Source organism: Sceloporus occidentalis, unplaced genomic scaffold (genome assembly GCF_023333645.1).
Source record: "Sceloporus occidentalis isolate IW3139 unplaced genomic scaffold, rSceOcc1.0.p SCAF_440, whole genome shotgun sequence".
NCBI classification, from domain to species: domain Eukaryota; kingdom Metazoa; phylum Chordata; class Lepidosauria; order Squamata; family Phrynosomatidae; genus Sceloporus; species Sceloporus occidentalis.
Genome location: NW_028317420.1, coordinates 245,802 through 261,581, shown reverse-complemented (window position 1 = coordinate 261,581; position 15,780 = coordinate 245,802). Strand labels below are relative to the sequence as shown.

The window sequence follows — 15,780 nt, the reverse complement described above, 5'->3', positions numbered from 1 at the left end:
CCATTCGGCATATCTAAAACATTTGCAGGGAAGCCGTCCCGCTTATCTACTATCTTTTGAGTCAAGTAAAGCTTTCCAATGTTCATTGTACAGCGATGAACTCATGGTTTCAGCATAACAAAGCGAGCAGCGCCCGAACAGGGACTTGAACCCTGGACCCTCAGATTAAAAGTCTGATGCTCTACCGACTGAGCTACCCAGGCTCGCTGGGCATGGGCCTTGGGCCAGACCTGAAGCTGGCTATCAGTCACAGAGTTTGTCCACGTGCACTTACATTACATCTAGGACACCTTGAGTTTCTGGTTGACAACCATTTCCACAATGTCGGTCTCATAATCTGAAGGTCGAGAGTCAGGTCCTCACACAGGGCATGCTTCATTTACAGCTACACGTATAAGCAACTAACTGAGTGATCCCCCAACCACCGCTTCCATAACTTTCTGTTCAGGGGGAGAAATCTTCATTCCCACCACTCGAATCTCTATGGATTTTTAAGTCGGCCGTTGCAGATGCATTGGTGGTTCAGTGGTAGAATTTTCGCCTGCCACGCGGGAGGCCCGGGTTCGATTCCCGGCCAATGCAAACAACTTTTTTTAGAGCGTTGGTAAAACAGGTCCCTGGAAAAGCGAGATGCCTTTATAATTATGAAGGAAATTTGTCCTTGACTATGTTGCAACGCATTACGTATGAAGAGCTTCCACAAGCAGCACCCGGTAGCGTTTGCCTTGTTAGCGCAGTAGGTAGCGCGTCAGTCTCATAATCTGAAGGTCGTGAGTTCGATCCTCATACAGGGCATGCTTCTTTTACAGCTTGAGACTGTTGATAGGTGATGCTAAACGTTCATTTACTATAGAGTGTTTTCCACGGTCCTCTGTATCACCAAGCCAGCCACCGCGGCCGGTTAGCTCAGTTGGTTAGAGCGTGGTGCTAATAACGCCAAGGTCGCGGGTTCGATCCCCGTACGGGCCATGCTGTTTTGCCTATGTTTCTGCAAATGAAATGACTTCCTTATTTGCATGATGCTTTGTATAGATACAACTATATCAGTTATTCAGGAAATGTCTGGACATCTATGCATTACCATACATCCACGGATTGCTGGCTTCTGTTTAGAGGCGGCGGTGTCTCGATTCTTCTGCACGTATGTTATTTGTTTTCGTGAATACAGGAGGCATTAACGGTGGATTCTCTTTAAACATTCAATGTCCTTCAAACTCTGGTGTGTGCACCATTGGTCTAGGATCTAGAAAGAAAAGGGGGTGACATTATAAATGATCTTGTTTCTTTACACATAGATACAGGAGACATTTTTTGGCAGGTAAGAACCATTCGGCATATCTAAAACATTTGCAGGGAAGCCGTCCCGCTTATCTACTATCTTTTGAGTCAAGTAAAGCTTTCCAATGTTCATTGTACAGCGATGAACTCATGGTTTTAGCATAATAAAGTGAGTAGCGCCCGAACAGGGACTTGAAACCTGTTCCTGTATTTCGTGAATACAGGAGGCATTAACGGTGGGTTCTCTTTAAACATTCAATGTCCTTCAAACTCTGGTGTGTGCACCATTGGTCTAAGGTCTAGAAAGAAAAGGGGGTGACATTATAAATGATCTTGTTTCTTTACACATAGATACAGGAGACATTTTTTGGCAGGTAAGAACCATTCGGCATATCTAAAACATTTGCAGGGAAGCCGTCCCGCTTATCTACTATCTTTTGAGTCAAGTAAAGCTTTCCAATGTTCATTGTACAGCGATGAACTCATGGTTTCAGCATAACAAAGCGAGCAGCGCCCGAACAGGGACTTGAACCCTGGACCCTCAGATTAAAAGTCTGATGCTCTACCGACTGAGCTACCCAGGCTCGCTGGGCATGGGCCTTGGGCCAGACCTGAAGCTGGCTATCAGTCACAGAGTTTGTCCACGTGCACTTACATTACATCTAGGACACCTTGAGTTTCTGGTTGACAACCATTTCCACAATGTCGGTCTCATAATCTGAAGGTCGAGAGTCAGGTCCTCACACAGGGCATGCTTCATTTACAGCTACACGTATAAGCAACTAACTGAGTGATCCCCCAACCACCGCTTCCATAACTTTCTGTTCAGGGGGAGAAATCTTCATTCCCACCACTCGAATCTCTATGGATTTTTAAGTCGGCCGTTGCAGATGCATTGGTGGTTCAGTGGTAGAATTTTCGCCTGCCACGCGGGAGGCCCGGGTTCGATTCCCGGCCAATGCAAACAACTTTTTTTTAGAGCGTTGGTAAAACAGGTCCCTGGAAAAGCGAGATGCCTTTATAATTATGAAGGAAATTTGTCCTTGACTATGTTGCAACGCATTACGTATGAAGAGCTTCAACAAGCAGCACCCGGTAGCGTTTGCCTTGTTAGCGCAGTAGGTAGCGCGTCAGTCTCATAATCTGAAGGTCGTGAGTTCGATCCTCATACAGGGCATGCTTCTTTTACAGCTTGAGACTGTTGATAGGTGATGCTAAACGTTCATTTACTATAGAGTGTTTTCCACGGTCCTCTGTATCACCAAGCCAGCCGCCGCGGCCGGTTAGCTCAGTTGGTTAGAGCGTGGTGCTAATAACGCCAAGGTCGCGGGTTCGATCCCCGTACGGGCCATGCTGTTTTGCCTATGTTTCTGCAAATGAAATGACTTCCTTATTTGCATGATGCTTTGTATAGATACAACTATATCAGTTATTCAGGAAATGTCTGGACATCTATGCATTACCATACATCCACGGATTGCTGGCTTCTGTTTAGAGGCGGCGGTGTCTCGATTCTTCTGCACGTATGTTATTTGTTTTCGTGAATACAGGAGGCATTAACGGTGGATTCTCTTTAAACATTCAATGTCCTTCAAACTCTGGTGTGTGCACCATTGGTCTAAGGTCTAGAAAGAAAAGGGGGTGACATTATAAATGATCTTGTTTCTTTACACATAGATACAGGAGACATTTTTTGGCAGGTAAGAACCATTCGGCATATCTAAAACATTTGCAGGGAAGCCGTCCCGCTTATCTACTATCTTTTGAGTCAAGTAAAGCTTTCCAATGTTCATTGTACAGCGATGAACTCATGGTTTTAGCATAATAAAGTGAGTAGCGCCCGAACAGGGACTTGAAACCTGTTCCTGTATTTCGTGAATACAGGAGGCATTAACGGTGGGTTCTCTTTAAACATTCAATGTCCTTCAAACTCTGGTGTGTGCACCATTGGTCTAAGGTCTAGAAAGAAAAGGGGGTGACATTATAAATGATCTTGTTTCTTTACACATAGATACAGGAGACATTTTTTGGCAGGTAAGAACCATTCGGCATATCTAAAACATTTGCAGGGAAGCCGTCCCGCTTATCTACTATCTTTTGAGTCAAGTAAAGCTTTCCAATGTTCATTGTACAGCGATGAACTCATGGTTTCAGCATATCAAAGTGAGCAGCGCCCGAACAGGGACTTGAACCCTGGACCCTCAGATTAAAAGTCTGATGCTCTACCGACTGAGCTACCCAGGCTCGCTGGGCATGGGCCTTGGGCCAGACCTGAAGCTGGCTATCAGTCACAGAGTTTGTCCACGTGCACTTACATTACATCTAGGACACCTTGAGTTTCTGGTTGACAACCATTTCCACAATGTCGGTCTCATAATCTGAAGGTCGAGAGTCAGGTCCTCACACAGGGCATGCTTCATTTACAGCTACACGTATAAGCAACTAACTGAGTGATCCCCCAACCACCGCTTCCATAACTTTCTGTTCAGGGGGAGAAATCTTCATTCCCACCACTCGAATCTCTATGGATTTTTAAGTCGGCCGTTGCAGATGCATTGGTGGTTCAGTGGTAGAATTTTCGCCTGCCACGCGGGAGGCCCGGGTTCGATTCCCGGCCAATGCAAACAACTTTTTTTAGAGCGTTGGTAAAACAGGTCCCTGGAAAAGCGAGATGCCTTTATAATTATGAAGGAAATTTGTCCTTGACTATGTTGCAACGCATTACGTATGAAGAGCTTCCACAAGCAGCACCCGGTAGCGTTTGCCTTGTTAGCGCAGTAGGTAGCGCGTCAGTCTCATAATCTGAAGGTCGTGAGTTCGATCCTCATACAGGGCATGCTTCTTTTACAGCTTGAGACTGTTGATAGGTGATGCTAAACGTTCATTTACTATAGAGTGTTTTCCACGGTCCTCTGTATCACCAAGCCAGCCACCGCGGCCGGTTAGCTCAGTTGGTTAGAGCGTGGTGCTAATAACGCCAAGGTCGCGGGTTCGATCCCCGTACGGGCCATGCTGTTTTGCCTATGTTTCTGCAAATGAAATGACTTCCTTATTTGCATGATGCTTTGTATAGATACAACTATATCAGTTATTCAGGAAATGTCTGGACATCTATGCATTACCATACATCCACGGATTGCTGGCTTCTGTTTAGAGGCGGCGGTGTCTCGATTCTTCTGCACGTATGTTATTTGTTTTCGTGAATACAGGAGGCATTAACGGTGGATTCTCTTTAAACATTCAATGTCCTTCAAACTCTGGTGTGTGCACCATTGGTCTAAGGTCTAGAAAGAAAAGGGGGTGACATTATAAATGATCTTGTTTCTTTACACATAGATACAGGAGGCATTTTTTGGCAGGTAAGAACCATTCGGCATATCTAAAACATTTGCAGGGAAGCCGTCCCGCTTATCTACTATCTTTTGAGTCAAGTAAAGCTTTCCAATGTTCATTGTACAGCGATGAACTCATGGTTTTAGCATAATAAAGTGAGTAGCGCCCGAACAGGGACTTGAAACCTGTTCCTGTATTTCGTGAATACAGGAGGCATTAACGGTGGGTTCTCTTTAAACATTCAATGTCCTTCAAACTCTGGTGTGTGCACCATTGGTCTAAGGTCTAGAAAGAAAAGGGGGTGACATTATAAATGATCTTGTTTCTTTACACATAGATACAGGAGACATTTTTTGGCAGGTAAGAACCATTCGGCATATCTAAAACATTTGCAGGGAAGCCGTCCCGCTTATCTACTATCTTTTGAGTCAAGTAAAGCTTTCCAATGTTCATTGTACAGCGATGAACTCATGGTTTCAGCATAACAAAGCGAGCAGCGCCCGAACAGGGACTTGAACCCTGGACCCTCAGATTAAAAGTCTGATGCTCTACCGACTGAGCTACCCAGGCTCGCTGGGCATGGGCCTTGGGCCAGACCTGAAGCTGGCTATCAGTCACAGAGTTTGTCCACGTGCACTTACATTACATCTAGGACACCTTGAGTTTCTGGTTGACAACCATTTCCACAATGTCGGTCTCATAATCTGAAGGTCGAGAGTCAGGTCCTCACACAGGGCATGCTTCATTTACAGCTACACGTATAAGCAACTAACTGAGTGATCCCCCAACCACCGCTTCCATAACTTTCTGTTCAGGGGGAGAAATCTTCATTCCCACCACTCGAATCTCTATGGATTTTTAAGTCGGCCGTTGCAGATGCATTGGTGGTTCAGTGGTAGAATTTTCGCCTGCCACGCGGGAGGCCCGGGTTCGATTCCCGGCCAATGCAAACAACTTTTTTTAGAGCGTTGGTAAAACAGGTCCCTGGAAAAGCGAGATGCCTTTATAATTATGAAGGAAATTTGTCCTTGACTATGTTGCAACGCATTACGTATGAAGAGCTTCCACAAGCAGCACCCGGTAGCGTTTGCCTTGTTAGCGCAGTAGGTAGCGCGTCAGTCTCATAATCTGAAGGTCGTGAGTTCGATCCTCATACAGGGCATGCTTCTTTTACAGCTTGAGACTGTTGATAGGTGATGCTAAACGTTCATTTACTATAGAGTGTTTTCCACGGTCCTCTGTATCACCAAGCCAGCCACCGCGGCCGGTTAGCTCAGTTGGTTAGAGCGTGGTGCTAATAACGCCAAGGTCGCGGGTTCGATCCCCGTACGGGCCATGCTGTTTTGCCTATGTTTCTGCAAATGAAATGACTTCCTTATTTGCATGATGCTTTGTATAGATACAACTATATCAGTTATTCAGGAAATGTCTGGACATCTATGCATTACCATACATCCACGGATTGCTGGCTTCTGTTTAGAGGCGGCGGTGTCTCGATTCTTCTGCACGTATGTTATTTGTTTTCGTGAATACAGGAGGCATTAACGGTGGATTCTCTTTAAACATTCAATGTCCTTCAAACTCTGGTGTGTGCACCATTGGTCTAGGATCTAGAAAGAAAAGGGGGTGACATTATAAATGATCTTGTTTCTTTACACATAGATACAGGAGACATTTTTTGGCAGGTAAGAACCATTCGGCATATCTAAAACATTTGCAGGGAAGCCGTCCCGCTTATCTACTATCTTTTGAGTCAAGTAAAGCTTTCCAATGTTCATTGTACAGCGATGAACTCATGGTTTTAGCATAATAAAGTGAGTAGCGCCCGAACAGGGACTTGAAACCTGTTCCTGTATTTCGTGAATACAGGAGGCATTAACGGTGGGTTCTCTTTAAACATTCAATGTCCTTCAAACTCTGGTGTGTGCACCATTGGTCTAAGGTCTAGAAAGAAAAGGGGGTGACATTATAAATGATCTTGTTTCTTTACACATAGATACAGGAGACATTTTTTGGCAGGTAAGAACCATTCGGCATATCTAAAACATTTGCAGGGAAGCCGTCCCGCTTATCTACTATCTTTTGAGTCAAGTAAAGCTTTCCAATGTTCATTGTACAGCGATGAACTCATGGTTTCAGCATAACAAAGCGAGCAGCGCCCGAACAGGGACTTGAACCCTGGACCCTCAGATTAAAAGTCTGATGCTCTACCGACTGAGCTACCCAGGCTCGCTGGGCATGGGCCTTGGGCCAGACCTGAAGCTGGCTATCAGTCACAGAGTTTGTCCACGTGCACTTACATTACATCTAGGACACCTTGAGTTTCTGGTTGACAACCATTTCCACAATGTCGGTCTCATAATCTGAAGGTCGAGAGTCAGGTCCTCACACAGGGCATGCTTCATTTACAGCTACACGTATAAGCAACTAACTGAGTGATCCCCCAACCACCGCTTCCATAACTTTCTGTTCAGGGGGAGAAATCTTCATTCCCACCACTCGAATCTCTATGGATTTTTAAGTCGGCTGTTGCAGATGCATTGGTGGTTCAGTGGTAGAATTTTCGCCTGCCACGCGGGAGGCCCGGGTTCGATTCCCGGCCAATGCAAACAACTTTTTTTTAGAGCGTTGGTAAAACAGGTCCCTGGAAAAGCGAGATGCCTTTATAATTATGAAGGAAATTTGTCCTTGACTATGTTGCAACGCATTACGTATGAAGAGCTTCAACAAGCAGCACCCGGTAGCGTTTGCCTTGTTAGCGCAGTAGGTAGCGCGTCAGTCTCATAATCTGAAGGTCGTGAGTTCGATCCTCATACAGGGCATGCTTCTTTTACAGCTTGAGACTGTTGATAGGTGATGCTAAACGTTCATTTACTATAGAGTGTTTTCCACGGTCCTCTGTATCACCAAGCCAGCCGCCGCGGCCGGTTAGCTCAGTTGGTTAGGGCGTGGTGCTAATAACGCCAAGGTCGCGGGTTCGATCCCCGTACGGGCCATGCTGTTTTGCCTATGTTTCTGCAAATGAAATGACTTCCTTATTTGCATGATGCTTTGTATAGATACAACTATATCAGTTATTCAGGAAATGTCTGGACATCTATGCATTACCATACATCCACGGATTGCTGGCTTCTGTTTAGAGGCGGCGGTGTCTCGATTCTTCTGCACGTATGTTATTTGTTTTCGTGAATACAGGAGGCATTAACGGTGGATTCTCTTTAAACATTCAATGTCCTTCAAACTCTGGTGTGTGCACCATTGGTCTAAGGTCTAGAAAGAAAAGGGGGTGACATTATAAATGATCTTGTTTCTTTACACATAGATACAGGAGACATTTTTTGGCAGGTAAGAACCATTCGGCATATCTAAAACATTTGCAGGGAAGCCGTCCCGCTTATCTACTATCTTTTGAGTCAAGTAAAGCTTTCCAATGTTCATTGTACAGCGATGAACTCATGGTTTTAGCATAATAAAGTGAGTAGCGCCCGAACAGGGACTTGAAACCTGTTCCTGTATTTCGTGAATACAGGAGGCATTAACGGTGGGTTCTCTTTAAACATTCAATGTCCTTCAAACTCTGGTGTGTGCACCATTGGTCTAAGGTCTAGAAAGAAAAGGGGGTGACATTATAAATGATCTTGTTTCTTTACACATAGATACAGGAGACATTTTTTGGCAGGTAAGAACCATTCGGCATATCTAAAACATTTGCAGGGAAGCCGTCCCGCTTATCTACTATCTTTTGAGTCAAGTAAAGCTTTCCAATGTTCATTGTACAGCGATGAACTCATGGTTTCAGCATATCAAAGCGAGCAGCGCCCGAACAGGGACTTGAACCCTGGACCCTCAGATTAAAAGTCTGATGCTCTACCGACTGAGCTACCCAGGCTCGCTGGGCATGGGCCTTGGGCCAGACCTGAAGCTGGCTATCAGTCACAGAGTTTGTCCACGTGCACTTACATTACATCTAGGACACCTTGAGTTTCTGGTTGACAACCATTTCCACAATGTCGGTCTCATAATCTGAAGGTCGAGAGTCAGGTCCTCACACAGGGCATGCTTCATTTACAGCTACACGTATAAGCAACTAACTGAGTGATCCCCCAACCACCGCTTCCATAACTTTCTGTTCAGGGGGAGAAATCTTCATTCCCACCACTCGAATCTCTATGGATTTTTAAGTCGGCCGTTGCAGATGCATTGGTGGTTCAGTGGTAGAATTTTCGCCTGCCACGCGGGAGGCCCGGGTTCGATTCCCGGCCAATGCAAACAACTTTTTTTAGAGCGTTGGTAAAACAGGTCCCTGGAAAAGCGAGATGCCTTTATAATTATGAAGGAAATTTGTCCTTGACTATGTTGCAACGCATTACGTATGAAGAGCTTCCACAAGCAGCACCCGGTAGCGTTTGCCTTGTTAGCGCAGTAGGTAGCGCGTCAGTCTCATAATCTGAAGGTCGTGAGTTCGATCCTCATACAGGGCATGCTTCTTTTACAGCTTGAGACTGTTGATAGGTGATGCTAAACGTTCATTTACTATAGAGTGTTTTCCACGGTCCTCTGTATCACCAAGCCAGCCACCGCGGCCGGTTAGCTCAGTTGGTTAGAGCGTGGTGCTAATAACGCCAAGGTCGCGGGTTCGATCCCCGTACGGGCCATGCTGTTTTGCCTATGTTTCTGCAAATGAAATGACTTCCTTATTTGCATGATGCTTTGTATAGATACAACTATATCAGTTATTCAGGAAATGTCTGGACATCTATGCATTACCATACATCCACGGATTGCTGGCTTCTGTTTAGAGGCGGCGGTGTCTCGATTCTTCTGCACGTATGTTATTTGTTTTCGTGAATACAGGAGGCATTAACGGTGGATTCTCTTTAAACATTCAATGTCCTTCAAACTCTGGTGTGTGCACCATTGGTCTAAGGTCTAGAAAGAAAAGGGGGTGACATTATAAATGATCTTGTTTCTTTACACATAGATACAGGAGACATTTTTTGGCAGGTAAGAACCATTCGGCATATCTAAAACATTTGCAGGGAAGCCGTCCCGCTTATCTACTATCTTTTGAGTCAAGTAAAGCTTTCCAATGTTCATTGTACAGCGATGAACTCATGGTTTTAGCATAATAAAGTGAGTAGCGCCCGAACAGGGACTTGAAACCTGTTCCTGTATTTCGTGAATACAGGAGGCATTAACGGTGGGTTCTCTTTAAACATTCAATGTCCTTCAAACTCTGGTGTGTGCACCATTGGTCTAAGGTCTAGAAAGAAAAGGGGGTGACATTATAAATGATCTTGTTTCTTTACACATAGATACAGGAGACATTTTTTGGCAGGTAAGAACCATTCGGCATATCTAAAACATTTGCAGGGAAGCCGTCCCGCTTATCTACTATCTTTTGAGTCAAGTAAAGCTTTCCAATGTTCATTGTACAGCGATGAACTCATGGTTTCAGCATATCAAAGCGAGCAGCGCCCGAACAGGGACTTGAACCCTGGACCCTCAGATTAAAAGTCTGATGCTCTACCGACTGAGCTACCCAGGCTCGCTGGGCATGGGCCTTGGGCCAGACCTGAAGCTGGCTATCAGTCACAGAGTTTGTCCACGTGCACTTACATTACATCTAGGACACCTTGAGTTTCTGGTTGACAACCATTTCCACAATGTCGGTCTCATAATCTGAAGGTCGAGAGTCAGGTCCTCACACAGGGCATGCTTCATTTACAGCTACACGTATAAGCAACTAACTGAGTGATCCCCCAACCACCGCTTCCATAACTTTCTGTTCAGGGGGAGAAATCTTCATTCCCACCACTCGAATCTCTATGGATTTTTAAGTCGGCCGTTGCAGATGCATTGGTGGTTCAGTGGTAGAATTTTCGCCTGCCACGCGGGAGGCCCGGGTTCGATTCCCGGCCAATGCAAACAACTTTTTTTAGAGCGTTGGTAAAACAGGTCCCTGGAAAAGCGAGATGCCTTTATAATTATGAAGGAAATTTGTCCTTGACTATGTTGCAACGCATTACGTATGAAGAGCTTCCACAAGCAGCACCCGGTAGCGTTTGCCTTGTTAGCGCAGTAGGTAGCGCGTCAGTCTCATAATCTGAAGGTCGTGAGTTCGATCCTCATACAGGGCATGCTTCTTTTACAGCTTGAGACTGTTGATAGGTGATGCTAAACGTTCATTTACTATAGAGTGTTTTCCACGGTCCTCTGTATCACCAAGCCAGCCACCGCGGCCGGTTAGCTCAGTTGGTTAGAGCGTGGTGCTAATAACGCCAAGGTCGCGGGTTCGATCCCCGTACGGGCCATGCTGTTTTGCCTATGTTTCTGCAAATGAAATGACTTCCTTATTTGCATGATGCTTTGTATAGATACAACTATATCAGTTATTCAGGAAATGTCTGGACATCTATGCATTACCATACATCCACGGATTGCTGGCTTCTGTTTAGAGGCGGCGGTGTCTCGATTCTTCTGCACGTATGTTATTTGTTTTCGTGAATACAGGAGGCATTAACGGTGGATTCTCTTTAAACATTCAATGTCCTTCAAACTCTGGTGTGTGCACCATTGGTCTAAGGTCTAGAAAGAAAAGGGGGTGACATTATAAATGATCTTGTTTCTTTACACATAGATACAGGAGACATTTTTTGGCAGGTAAGAACCATTCGGCATATCTAAAACATTTGCAGGGAAGCCGTCCCGCTTATCTACTATCTTTTGAGTCAAGTAAAGCTTTCCAATGTTCATTGTACAGCGATGAACTCATGGTTTTAGCATAATAAAGTGAGTAGCGCCCGAACAGGGACTTGAAACCTGTTCCTGTATTTCGTGAATACAGGAGGCATTAACGGTGGGTTCTCTTTAAACATTCAATGTCCTTCAAACTCTGGTGTGTGCACCATTGGTCTAAGGTCTAGAAAGAAAAGGGGGTGACATTATAAATGATCTTGTTTCTTTACACATAGATACAGGAGACATTTTTTGGCAGGTAAGAACCATTCGGCATATCTAAAACATTTGCAGGGAAGCCGTCCCGCTTATCTACTATCTTTTGAGTCAAGTAAAGCTTTCCAATGTTCATTGTACAGCGATGAACTCATGGTTTCAGCATAACAAAGCGAGCAGCGCCCGAACAGGGACTTGAACCCTGGACCCTCAGATTAAAAGTCTGATGCTCTACCGACTGAGCTACCCAGGCTCGCTGGGCATGGGCCTTGGGCCAGACCTGAAGCTGGCTATCAGTCACAGAGTTTGTCCACGTGCACTTACATTACATCTAGGACACCTTGAGTTTCTGGTTGACAACCATTTCCACAATGTCGGTCTCATAATCTGAAGGTCGAGAGTCAGGTCCTCACACAGGGCATGCTTCATTTACAGCTACACGTATAAGCAACTAACTGAGTGATCCCCCAACCACCGCTTCCATAACTTTCTGTTCAGGGGGAGAAATCTTCATTCCCACCACTCGAATCTCTATGGATTTTTAAGTCGGCCGTTGCAGATGCATTGGTGGTTCAGTGGTAGAATTTTCGCCTGCCACGCGGGAGGCCCGGGTTCGATTCCCGGCCAATGCAAACAACTTTTTTTTAGAGCGTTGGTAAAACAGGTCCCTGGAAAAGCGAGATGCCTTTATAATTATGAAGGAAATTTGTCCTTGACTATGTTGCAACGCATTACGTATGAAGAGCTTCCACAAGCAGCACCCGGTAGCGTTTGCCTTGTTAGCGCAGTAGGTAGCGCGTCAGTCTCATAATCTGAAGGTCGTGAGTTCGATCCTCATACAGGGCATGCTTCTTTTACAGCTTGAGACTGTTGATAGGTGATGCTAAACGTTCATTTACTATAGAGTGTTTTCCACGGTCCTCTGTATCACCAAGCCAGCCGCCGCGGCCGGTTAGCTCAGTTGGTTAGAGCGTGGTGCTAATAACGCCAAGGTCGCGGGTTCGATCCCCGTACGGGCCATGCTGTTTTGCCTATGTTTCTGCAAATGAAATGACTTCCTTATTTGCATGATGCTTTGTATAGATACAACTATATCAGTTATTCAGGAAATGTCTGGACATCTATGCATTACCATACATCCACGGATTGCTGGCTTCTGTTTAGAGGCGGCGGTGTCTCGATTCTTCTGCACGTATGTTATTTGTTTTCGTGAATACAGGAGGCATTAACGGTGGATTCTCTTTAAACATTCAATGTCCTTCAAACTCTGGTGTGTGCACCATTGGTCTAAGGTCTAGAAAGAAAAGGGGGTGACATTATAAATGATCTTGTTTCTTTACACATAGATACAGGAGACATTTTTTGGCAGGTAAGAACCATTCGGCATATCTAAAACATTTGCAGGGAAGCCGTCCCGCTTATCTACTATCTTTTGAGTCAAGTAAAGCTTTCCAATGTTCATTGTACAGCGATGAACTCATGGTTTTAGCATAATAAAGTGAGTAGCGCCCGAACAGGGACTTGAAACCTGTTCCTGTATTTCGTGAATACAGGAGGCATTAACGGTGGGTTCTCTTTAAACATTCAATGTCCTTCAAACTCTGGTGTGTGCACCATTGGTCTAAGGTCTAGAAAGAAAAGGGGGTGACATTATAAATGATCTTGTTTCTTTACACATAGATACAGGAGACATTTTTTGGCAGGTAAGAACCATTCGGCATATCTAAAACATTTGCAGGGAAGCCGTCCCGCTTATCTACTATCTTTTGAGTCAAGTAAAGCTTTCCAATGTTCATTGTACAGCGATGAACTCATGGTTTCAGCATAACAAAGCGAGCAGCGCCCGAACAGGGACTTGAACCCTGGACCCTCAGATTAAAAGTCTGATGCTCTACCGACTGAGCTACCCAGGCTCGCTGGGCATGGGCCTTGGGCCAGACCTGAAGCTGGCTATCAGTCACAGAGTTTGTCCACGTGCACTTACATTACATCTAGGACACCTTGAGTTTCTGGTTGACAACCATTTCCACAATGTCGGTCTCATAATCTGAAGGTCGAGAGTCAGGTCCTCACACAGGGCATGCTTCATTTACAGCTACACGTATAAGCAACTAACTGAGTGATCCCCCAACCACCGCTTCCATAACTTTCTGTTCAGGGGGAGAAATCTTCATTCCCACCACTCGAATCTCTATGGATTTTTAAGTCGGCCGTTGCAGATGCATTGGTGGTTCAGTGGTAGAATTTTCGCCTGCCACGCGGGAGGCCCGGGTTCGATTCCCGGCCAATGCAAACAACTTTTTTTTAGAGCGTTGGTAAAACAGGTCCCTGGAAAAGCGAGATGCCTTTATAATTATGAAGGAAATTTGTCCTTGACTATGTTGCAACGCATTACGTATGAAGAGCTTCCACAAGCAGCACCCGGTAGCGTTTGCCTTGTTAGCGCAGTAGGTAGCGCGTCAGTCTCATAATCTGAAGGTCGTGAGTTCGATCCTCATACAGGGCATGCTTCTTTTACAGCTTGAGACTGTTGATAGGTGATGCTAAACGTTCATTTACTATAGAGTGTTTTCCACGGTCCTCTGTATCACCAAGCCAGCCGCCGCGGCCGGTTAGCTCAGTTGGTTAGAGCGTGGTGCTAATAACGCCAAGGTCGCGGGTTCGATCCCCGTACGGGCCATGCTGTTTTGCCTATGTTTCTGCAAATGAAATGACTTCCTTATTTGCATGATGCTTTGTATAGATACAACTATATCAGTTATTCAGGAAATGTCTGGACATCTATGCATTACCATACATCCACGGATTGCTGGCTTCTGTTTAGAGGCGGCGGTGTCTCGATTCTTCTGCACGTATGTTATTTGTTTTCGTGAATACAGGAGGCATTAACGGTGGATTCTCTTTAAACATTCAATGTCCTTCAAACTCTGGTGTGTGCACCATTGGTCTAAGGTCTAGAAAGAAAAGGGGGTGACATTATAAATGATCTTGTTTCTTTACACATAGATACAGGAGACATTTTTTGGCAGGTAAGAACCATTCGGCATATCTAAAACATTTGCAGGGAAGCCGTCCCGCTTATCTACTATCTTTTGAGTCAAGTAAAGCTTTCCAATGTTCATTGTACAGCGATGAACTCATGGTTTTAGCATAATAAAGTGAGTAGCGCCCGAACAGGGACTTGAAACCTGTTCCTGTATTTCGTGAATACAGGAGGCATTAACGGTGGGTTCTCTTTAAACATTCAATGTCCTTCAAACTCTGGTGTGTGCACCATTGGTCTAAGGTCTAGAAAGAAAAGGGGGTGACATTATAAATGATCTTGTTTCTTTACACATAGATACAGGAGACATTTTTTGGCAGGTAAGAACCATTCGGCATATCTAAAACATTTGCAGGGAAGCCGTCCCGCTTATCTACTATCTTTTGAGTCAAGTAAAGCTTTCCAATGTTCATTGTACAGCGATGAACTCATGGTTTCAGCATAACAAAGCGAGCAGCGCCCGAACAGGGACTTGAACCCTGGACCCTCAGATTAAAAGTCTGATGCTCTACCGACTGAGCTACCCAGGCTCGCTGGGCATGGGCCTTGGGCCAGACCTGAAGCTGGCTATCAGTCACAGAGTTTGTCCACGTGCACTTACATTACATCTAGGACACCTTGAGTTTCTGGTTGACAACCATTTCCACAATGTCGGTCTCATAATCTGAAGGTCGAGAGTCAGGTCCTCACACAGGGCATGCTTCATTTACAGCTACACGTATAAGCAACTAACTGAGTGATCCCCCAACCACCGCTTCCATAACTTTCTGTTCAGGGGGAGAAATCTTCATTCCCACCACTCGAATCTCTATGGATTTTTAAGTCGGCCGTTGCAGATGCATTGGTGGTTCAGTGGTAGAATTTTCGCCTGCCACGCGGGAGGCCCGGGTTCGATTCCCGGCCAATGCAAACAACTTTTTTTTAGAGCGTTGGTAAAACAGGTCCCTGGAAAAGCGAGATGCCTTTATAATTATGAAGGAAATTTGTCCTTGACTATGTTGCAACGCATTACGTATGAAGAGCTTCCACAAGCAGCACCCGGTAGCGTTTGCCTTGTTAGCGCAGTAGGTAGCGCGTCAGTCTCATAATCTGAAGGTCGTGAGTTCGATCCTCATACAGGGCATGCTTCTTTTACAGCTTGAGACTGTTGATAGGTGATGCTAAACGTTCAT

At 45.2% G+C, this 15,780-nt stretch overlaps 39 non-coding genes across 39 annotated transcripts; 29 read left to right on the top strand and 10 right to left on the bottom strand.

Moving 5' to 3' along the window:
• Positions 1 to 130: 130 nt before the first annotated feature.
• TRNAK-UUU (transfer RNA lysine (anticodon UUU)) lies at positions 131 to 203 on the bottom strand. The gene has a single exon. It is a non-coding gene; the product is annotated as a tRNA-Lys (tRNA).
• Positions 204 to 511: 308 nt separating this feature from the next.
• Positions 512 to 582, top strand: TRNAG-GCC (transfer RNA glycine (anticodon GCC)). Its single transcript has one exon. It is a non-coding gene; the product is annotated as a tRNA-Gly (tRNA).
• A 140-nt stretch (positions 583 to 722) lies between these two features.
• Positions 723 to 795, top strand: TRNAM-CAU (transfer RNA methionine (anticodon CAU)). The gene has a single exon. It is a non-coding gene; the product is annotated as a tRNA-Met (tRNA).
• A 100-nt stretch (positions 796 to 895) lies between these two features.
• TRNAI-AAU (transfer RNA isoleucine (anticodon AAU)) lies at positions 896 to 969 on the top strand. The gene has a single exon. It is a non-coding gene; the product is annotated as a tRNA-Ile (tRNA).
• An 820-nt stretch (positions 970 to 1,789) lies between these two features.
• Positions 1,790 to 1,862, bottom strand: TRNAK-UUU (transfer RNA lysine (anticodon UUU)). The gene has a single exon. It is a non-coding gene; the product is annotated as a tRNA-Lys (tRNA).
• Positions 1,863 to 2,170: 308 nt separating this feature from the next.
• On the top strand, positions 2,171 to 2,241 carry TRNAG-GCC (transfer RNA glycine (anticodon GCC)). Its single transcript has one exon. It is a non-coding gene; the product is annotated as a tRNA-Gly (tRNA).
• A 141-nt stretch (positions 2,242 to 2,382) lies between these two features.
• TRNAM-CAU (transfer RNA methionine (anticodon CAU)) lies at positions 2,383 to 2,455 on the top strand. The gene has a single exon. It is a non-coding gene; the product is annotated as a tRNA-Met (tRNA).
• A 100-nt stretch (positions 2,456 to 2,555) lies between these two features.
• On the top strand, positions 2,556 to 2,629 carry TRNAI-AAU (transfer RNA isoleucine (anticodon AAU)). The gene has a single exon. It is a non-coding gene; the product is annotated as a tRNA-Ile (tRNA).
• An 820-nt stretch (positions 2,630 to 3,449) lies between these two features.
• TRNAK-UUU (transfer RNA lysine (anticodon UUU)) lies at positions 3,450 to 3,522 on the bottom strand. The gene has a single exon. It is a non-coding gene; the product is annotated as a tRNA-Lys (tRNA).
• Positions 3,523 to 3,830: 308 nt separating this feature from the next.
• TRNAG-GCC (transfer RNA glycine (anticodon GCC)) lies at positions 3,831 to 3,901 on the top strand. The gene has a single exon. It is a non-coding gene; the product is annotated as a tRNA-Gly (tRNA).
• A 140-nt stretch (positions 3,902 to 4,041) lies between these two features.
• TRNAM-CAU (transfer RNA methionine (anticodon CAU)) lies at positions 4,042 to 4,114 on the top strand. Its single transcript has one exon. It is a non-coding gene; the product is annotated as a tRNA-Met (tRNA).
• A 100-nt stretch (positions 4,115 to 4,214) lies between these two features.
• TRNAI-AAU (transfer RNA isoleucine (anticodon AAU)) lies at positions 4,215 to 4,288 on the top strand. Its single transcript has one exon. It is a non-coding gene; the product is annotated as a tRNA-Ile (tRNA).
• Positions 4,289 to 5,108: 820 nt separating this feature from the next.
• Positions 5,109 to 5,181, bottom strand: TRNAK-UUU (transfer RNA lysine (anticodon UUU)). Its single transcript has one exon. It is a non-coding gene; the product is annotated as a tRNA-Lys (tRNA).
• A 308-nt stretch (positions 5,182 to 5,489) lies between these two features.
• On the top strand, positions 5,490 to 5,560 carry TRNAG-GCC (transfer RNA glycine (anticodon GCC)). The gene has a single exon. It is a non-coding gene; the product is annotated as a tRNA-Gly (tRNA).
• Positions 5,561 to 5,700: 140 nt separating this feature from the next.
• On the top strand, positions 5,701 to 5,773 carry TRNAM-CAU (transfer RNA methionine (anticodon CAU)). Its single transcript has one exon. It is a non-coding gene; the product is annotated as a tRNA-Met (tRNA).
• A 100-nt stretch (positions 5,774 to 5,873) lies between these two features.
• On the top strand, positions 5,874 to 5,947 carry TRNAI-AAU (transfer RNA isoleucine (anticodon AAU)). The gene has a single exon. It is a non-coding gene; the product is annotated as a tRNA-Ile (tRNA).
• An 820-nt stretch (positions 5,948 to 6,767) lies between these two features.
• TRNAK-UUU (transfer RNA lysine (anticodon UUU)) lies at positions 6,768 to 6,840 on the bottom strand. The gene has a single exon. It is a non-coding gene; the product is annotated as a tRNA-Lys (tRNA).
• Positions 6,841 to 7,148: 308 nt separating this feature from the next.
• TRNAG-GCC (transfer RNA glycine (anticodon GCC)) lies at positions 7,149 to 7,219 on the top strand. The gene has a single exon. It is a non-coding gene; the product is annotated as a tRNA-Gly (tRNA).
• Positions 7,220 to 7,360: 141 nt separating this feature from the next.
• TRNAM-CAU (transfer RNA methionine (anticodon CAU)) lies at positions 7,361 to 7,433 on the top strand. The gene has a single exon. It is a non-coding gene; the product is annotated as a tRNA-Met (tRNA).
• A 100-nt stretch (positions 7,434 to 7,533) lies between these two features.
• TRNAI-AAU (transfer RNA isoleucine (anticodon AAU)) lies at positions 7,534 to 7,607 on the top strand. The gene has a single exon. It is a non-coding gene; the product is annotated as a tRNA-Ile (tRNA).
• Positions 7,608 to 8,427: 820 nt separating this feature from the next.
• Positions 8,428 to 8,500, bottom strand: TRNAK-UUU (transfer RNA lysine (anticodon UUU)). Its single transcript has one exon. It is a non-coding gene; the product is annotated as a tRNA-Lys (tRNA).
• A 308-nt stretch (positions 8,501 to 8,808) lies between these two features.
• Positions 8,809 to 8,879, top strand: TRNAG-GCC (transfer RNA glycine (anticodon GCC)). The gene has a single exon. It is a non-coding gene; the product is annotated as a tRNA-Gly (tRNA).
• A 140-nt stretch (positions 8,880 to 9,019) lies between these two features.
• On the top strand, positions 9,020 to 9,092 carry TRNAM-CAU (transfer RNA methionine (anticodon CAU)). The gene has a single exon. It is a non-coding gene; the product is annotated as a tRNA-Met (tRNA).
• Positions 9,093 to 9,192: 100 nt separating this feature from the next.
• TRNAI-AAU (transfer RNA isoleucine (anticodon AAU)) lies at positions 9,193 to 9,266 on the top strand. Its single transcript has one exon. It is a non-coding gene; the product is annotated as a tRNA-Ile (tRNA).
• An 820-nt stretch (positions 9,267 to 10,086) lies between these two features.
• TRNAK-UUU (transfer RNA lysine (anticodon UUU)) lies at positions 10,087 to 10,159 on the bottom strand. Its single transcript has one exon. It is a non-coding gene; the product is annotated as a tRNA-Lys (tRNA).
• Positions 10,160 to 10,467: 308 nt separating this feature from the next.
• Positions 10,468 to 10,538, top strand: TRNAG-GCC (transfer RNA glycine (anticodon GCC)). Its single transcript has one exon. It is a non-coding gene; the product is annotated as a tRNA-Gly (tRNA).
• A 140-nt stretch (positions 10,539 to 10,678) lies between these two features.
• On the top strand, positions 10,679 to 10,751 carry TRNAM-CAU (transfer RNA methionine (anticodon CAU)). Its single transcript has one exon. It is a non-coding gene; the product is annotated as a tRNA-Met (tRNA).
• A 100-nt stretch (positions 10,752 to 10,851) lies between these two features.
• TRNAI-AAU (transfer RNA isoleucine (anticodon AAU)) lies at positions 10,852 to 10,925 on the top strand. Its single transcript has one exon. It is a non-coding gene; the product is annotated as a tRNA-Ile (tRNA).
• Positions 10,926 to 11,745: 820 nt separating this feature from the next.
• Positions 11,746 to 11,818, bottom strand: TRNAK-UUU (transfer RNA lysine (anticodon UUU)). The gene has a single exon. It is a non-coding gene; the product is annotated as a tRNA-Lys (tRNA).
• Positions 11,819 to 12,126: 308 nt separating this feature from the next.
• On the top strand, positions 12,127 to 12,197 carry TRNAG-GCC (transfer RNA glycine (anticodon GCC)). The gene has a single exon. It is a non-coding gene; the product is annotated as a tRNA-Gly (tRNA).
• A 141-nt stretch (positions 12,198 to 12,338) lies between these two features.
• On the top strand, positions 12,339 to 12,411 carry TRNAM-CAU (transfer RNA methionine (anticodon CAU)). The gene has a single exon. It is a non-coding gene; the product is annotated as a tRNA-Met (tRNA).
• Positions 12,412 to 12,511: 100 nt separating this feature from the next.
• On the top strand, positions 12,512 to 12,585 carry TRNAI-AAU (transfer RNA isoleucine (anticodon AAU)). Its single transcript has one exon. It is a non-coding gene; the product is annotated as a tRNA-Ile (tRNA).
• Positions 12,586 to 13,405: 820 nt separating this feature from the next.
• TRNAK-UUU (transfer RNA lysine (anticodon UUU)) lies at positions 13,406 to 13,478 on the bottom strand. The gene has a single exon. It is a non-coding gene; the product is annotated as a tRNA-Lys (tRNA).
• Positions 13,479 to 13,786: 308 nt separating this feature from the next.
• TRNAG-GCC (transfer RNA glycine (anticodon GCC)) lies at positions 13,787 to 13,857 on the top strand. Its single transcript has one exon. It is a non-coding gene; the product is annotated as a tRNA-Gly (tRNA).
• A 141-nt stretch (positions 13,858 to 13,998) lies between these two features.
• TRNAM-CAU (transfer RNA methionine (anticodon CAU)) lies at positions 13,999 to 14,071 on the top strand. The gene has a single exon. It is a non-coding gene; the product is annotated as a tRNA-Met (tRNA).
• A 100-nt stretch (positions 14,072 to 14,171) lies between these two features.
• On the top strand, positions 14,172 to 14,245 carry TRNAI-AAU (transfer RNA isoleucine (anticodon AAU)). Its single transcript has one exon. It is a non-coding gene; the product is annotated as a tRNA-Ile (tRNA).
• Positions 14,246 to 15,065: 820 nt separating this feature from the next.
• On the bottom strand, positions 15,066 to 15,138 carry TRNAK-UUU (transfer RNA lysine (anticodon UUU)). The gene has a single exon. It is a non-coding gene; the product is annotated as a tRNA-Lys (tRNA).
• Positions 15,139 to 15,446: 308 nt separating this feature from the next.
• Positions 15,447 to 15,517, top strand: TRNAG-GCC (transfer RNA glycine (anticodon GCC)). The gene has a single exon. It is a non-coding gene; the product is annotated as a tRNA-Gly (tRNA).
• A 141-nt stretch (positions 15,518 to 15,658) lies between these two features.
• TRNAM-CAU (transfer RNA methionine (anticodon CAU)) lies at positions 15,659 to 15,731 on the top strand. The gene has a single exon. It is a non-coding gene; the product is annotated as a tRNA-Met (tRNA).
• Positions 15,732 to 15,780: the final 49 nt, after the last annotated feature.